Below are 5,335 nucleotides of genomic sequence, written 5' to 3' on the forward strand. Positions count from 1 at the left end.
TGCAGACAGACTTAAGCATCGCTACGGGTGAGAAAGTCTCATCGTAGTCAACTCCTTGAACTTGTCGAAAACCTTTCGCAACATGTCAAGCTTTGTAAACAGCAACATTACCGTATGCGTCGGTCTTCTTCTTAAAGATCCATTTATTTTCTATGGCTTGTCAATCATCGGGCAAGTCCACCAAAGTCCACACTTTGTTCTCATACATGGATCCCATCTCAGATTTCATGGTTTCAAGCCATTTTGCGGAATTTGGGCTCATCATCGCTTCCTCATAGTTCGTAGGTTCATCATGGTCTAGCAACATAACTTCCAGAATAGGATTACTGTACCACTCTGGTGTGGATCTTACTCTGGAACACCTACGAGGTTCAGCAGTAACTTGATCTGAAGCTTCATGATCATCATCATTAGCTTCCTCACTAATTGGTGTTGGAATCACGGGAACTGATTTCTGTGATGAACTACTTTCCAATAAGGGAGAAGGTACAATTACCTCATCAAGTTCTACTTTCCTCCCACTCACTTCTTTTGAGAGAAACTCCTTCTCTAGAAAGGATCCATTCTTAGCAACAAAGATTTTGCCTTCGGATTTGTGATAGAAGGTGAACCAAATAGTTTCCTTTGGGTATCCTATGAAGACACACTTCTCCGATTTGGGTTCGAGCTTATCAGGTTGAAGCTTTTTCATATAAGCGTCGCAGCCCCAAACTTTAAGAAACGACATCTTTGGTTTCTTGCCAAACCACAGTTCATAAGGCGTCGTTTCAACGGATTTTGATGGTGCCCTATTTAAAGTGAATGCAGCCGTCTCTAAAGCATAACCCCAAAATGATAGCGGTAAATCAGTAAGAGACATCATAGATTGTACCATATCCAATAAAGTATCGTTACAACGTTCGGACACACCATTTCGCTGTGGTGTTCCAGGTGGCGTTAGTTGTGAAACTATTCCATGTTGTTTCAAATGAGGACCAAACTCGTAACTCAAATATTCTCCTCCACGATCAGATCGTAGAAACTATATTTTCTTGTTACGATGATTTTCCACTTCACTCTAAAATTCTTTGAACTTTCCAAATGTTTCAGACTTATGCTTCATTAAGTAGATATAACCATATCTGCTCAAATCATCTGTGAAGGTAAGAAAATAACGATACCCACCACGAGCCTCAATACTCATTGGATCGCATACATTGGTATGTATTATTTCTAACAAGTCAGTAGCTTGTTCCATTGTTCTGGAGAACGGAGTTTTAGTCGTCTTGCCCATAAGGCACGGTTCGCAAGCACCAAGTGATTCATAATCAAGTGATTCCAAAAGTCCATCAGCATGGAGTTTCTTCATGCGCTTTACACCGATATGACCCAAACGGCAGTGTCACAAATAAGTTGCACTATCATTATTAAACTTAAATCTTTTGGCTTCAACACTATGAATATGTGTATCACTACTATCGAGATTCAATAAAAATAGACCACTCAGCAGGGGTGCATGACCATAAAAGATATTACTCATATAAATAGAACAACCATTATTCTCTGATTTAAATGAATAAATGTCTCGCATTAAACAAGATCTAGATATAATGTTCATGCTCAACGCTGGCACCAAATAACAATTATTCAGGTCTAAAACTAATCCCGATGGTAGATGTAGAGGTAGCGTGCCGACCGCGATCACATCGACTTTGGAACCATTTCCCACGCGCATCGTCACCTCGTCCTTAGCCAATCTTCGCTTAATCCGTAGCCCCTGTTTCGAGTTGCAAATATGAGTAAAAAAACCAGTATCAAATACCCAGGCGCTACTGCGAGCATTAGTTAAGTACACATCAATAACATGTATATCAAATATATCTTTCACTTTGCCATCCTTCTTATCCGCCAAATACTTGGGGCAGTTCCGCTTCCAGTGACCAGTCCCTTTGCAGTAGAAGCACTCAGTTTCAGGCTTAGGTCTAGACTTGGGTTTCTTCTCTTGAGCAGCAACCTTTTTGCTGTTCTTCTTGAAGTACCCCTTCTTCCCTTTGCCCTTCTTCTTGAAACTAGTGGTCTTGTTGACCATCAACACTTGATGCGCCTTTTTGATTTCTACCTCCGCAGCCTTTAGCATCACGAAAAGCTTGGGAATAGTCTTGTTCATACCTTGCATATTATAGTTCATCACGAAGCCTTTATAGCTTGGTGGCAGTGATTGAAGAACTCTGTCAATGACACAATCAACTGGAAGAACAACTCCTAGTTGAGTCAAGTGGTTATGGTACCCAGACATTCTGAGTATGTGTTCACTGACAAAACTATTCTCCTCCATTTTGCAGCTATAGAACTTATTGGAGACTTCATATCTCTCAACTCGGGCATTTGCTTGAAATATTAGCTTCAACTCTTGGAACATATCATATGCTCCCGGACATTCAAAATGTCTTTGAGTCCCGGTTCTAAGCCGTAAAGCATGGCACACTGAACTATCGAGTAGTCATTAGCTTTGCTCTGCTAGACATTCTTAACATCATCAGTAGCATCTGTAGCAGGCCTGGCACCCAACGGTGCTTCCAGGACATAATTCCTCTGTGCAGCAATGAGGATAATCCTCAAGTTACGGACCCAGTCCGTGTAGTTGCTGCCATCATCTTCAACTTAGCTTTCTCTAGGAACGCATTAAAATTCAAAGGAATGGTAGCACGGGCCATTGATCTACAACAACATAGACATGTAAAATACTATCAGGTACTAAGTTCATGATAAATTAAAGTTCAATTAATCATATTACTTAAGAACTCCCACTTAGATAGACATCCCTCTAATCATCTAAGTGATCACGTGATCCAAACCAACTAAACCATGTCCGATCATCACGTGAGATGGAGTGGTTTTCAATGGTGAACATCACTATGTTGATCATATCTACTATATGATTCACGCTCGACCTTTCGGTCTCAGTGTTCTGAGGCCATATCTTCATACACTAGGCTCGTCAAGTTTAACCCGAGTATTCTACGTGTGCAAAACTGGCTTGCACCCGTTATATGTGAACGTAGAGCTTATCACACCCGATCATCACGTGGTGTCTCGGCGCGACGAACAGTAGCAACGGTGCATACTCAGGGAGAACACTTGTAACTTGAAATTTAGTAAGGGATCATCTTATAATGCTACCGACATTCTAAGCAAAATAAGATGCATAAAGGATAATCATCACATGCAATCAAAATATGTGACATGATATGGCCATCATCATCTTGTGCTCATGATCTCCATCACCGAAGCATCGTCATGATCTCCAATGTCACCGGCGCGACACCTTGATCTCCATCGTAGCATTGTTGTTGTCTCACCAACTATTGTTACTACGACTATCGCTACCGCTTAGTGATAAAGTAAAACAATTACATGGCGATTGCATTGCATACAATAAAGCGACAACCATATGGCTCCTGCTAGTTGCCGATAACTTTGTTACAAAACATGATCATCTCATACAACAAATTATATCACATCATGCCTTTACCATATCACATCACAGCAAGCCCTGCAAAACACAAGTTAGACGTCCTCTACTTTGTTGTTGCAAGTTTTACGTGGCTGCTATGAGCTTCTAGCAAGAACCGTTCTTCCCTACGCATCAAAACCACAACGTTTTTTTTGTCAAGTGTGTTGTTTTAACCTTCAACAAGGACCGGGCATAGCCACACTTGATTCAACTAAAGTTGGAGAAACAGACACTCACCAGCCACCTATGTGCGAAGCACGTCGGTATAACCAGTCTTGTGTAAGCGTATGCATAATGTCGGTCTGAGCCGCTTCATCCAACAATACCGCTTAATCAAAGTATGACATGCTGGTAAGCAGTATGAATATTATCGCCCACAACTATTTGTGTTCTACTCATGCATATAACATCTACGCATAGACCTGGCTTGGATGCCACTGTTGGGAACGCGGTAATTTCAAAAAAAATCCTACGATCATGCAAGATCTATCTAGGTGATGCGTAGCAACGGGAGGGGAGAGTGTTGTCTACGTACCCTCGTAGACCGAAAGCGGAAGCGTTATGACAACGCAGTTGATGTAGTCATACGTCTTCACGATCTGACCGATCCTAGCACCGAAGGTACGTTGTGACGCCCGGATAATCATGCTACAGTGATCTCCTTTTTAATGATGCCATGTCATCATGTTTTTCAGACTAATTTGCCACTTGATGAAAATCAAAACCAATTCCATTTGAAATCCAAGTCAAATATTTACTTCTTCTGTCATGCAAACAAAAATGTTCGTGATGTTGCAAATAATCCCCAGGTATTTGTCATGATGAAAACAACCTCTTTTGGTTTTCCAAAATCCCCATGGGATTTAATGTAGTGGTCCAACAACATCTTAATGAACCTTTTAAATTCAAACACAATTCTGAACTTTTCAAAATGACCTCAAATCTTTTGTGACAGAGTCAAAAATTGCAATACTAATTATGAGCCAAGTTTCATATTTTGAAAAATCTTTTGATAGCTTAACTAAATAGAAACGGTGCCATAAAAAACAGATAGCAGAGAAGGAGAAAAAGAAGGAGAAAGCTCCTAATGCACTTTGGCCCATTTAACAATAGAATAAGACCCATCCCAACTGGGGTCATCCCCAACCCTGCTACAGGGGGGCAGGGGGATCGTGGCCACCATCCATCGGCCATGGGTGCGCCATGCCGTGCGTGGCGGAGATCGTGCACACCCTCGGCGCCCTACAAAACACCGCCGCACCCGTTGACCGAACCCTAGCCCCCATTCATCCCTCTCCCTCGCGCCGCTCTCTTCTTCCCCACGCACACCCATGCTTCGCCTGCCATGGTTGCCTTCGTCGGCGCGGACTCCGCGCTCCCCACTGGCTAGGACTATCCAGCAGCCCTGTCGCGGTCGCCTACGTCTTCTACATCAACAGATCGAGGCCGGGAAGCAACACCACCGCCGCCCGCGTCATCTTTCATCTCTGACGGCTGCCACTATCGCCCCGTCGTCCTGCTGCTCCAACCATCCCCGACCCGCATCACGCTCGCCAACGGACTCCCCGGTGAGCCCTCTGGTGATTATCCTCTCCTTCCTTTCGAATCCAGTGTCGTAGGCCGCCGACTATGCCCCGCATCCATCCACCGCCCGGCCGTTCCCTTGTGCTCGCCGTCCGCACATGGTCGTGCTTGCCGCTGTCCCCCTCCCCCGCGGTTGCTATAGCCTGATGCGGTGGCCGCTGGGCCACACCTGCTCCGGCCTGCCGCCGACCGCACCATAGCTGCCCTGCGCCCTACCCCGCTCGCCCCTGCTCGCGTGCTGCTTGCTGCGGCGGCTGC

Source organism: Triticum dicoccoides, chromosome 5B (genome assembly GCF_002162155.2).
Source record: "Triticum dicoccoides isolate Atlit2015 ecotype Zavitan chromosome 5B, WEW_v2.0, whole genome shotgun sequence".
NCBI lineage: Eukaryota > Viridiplantae > Streptophyta > Magnoliopsida > Poales > Poaceae > Triticum > Triticum dicoccoides.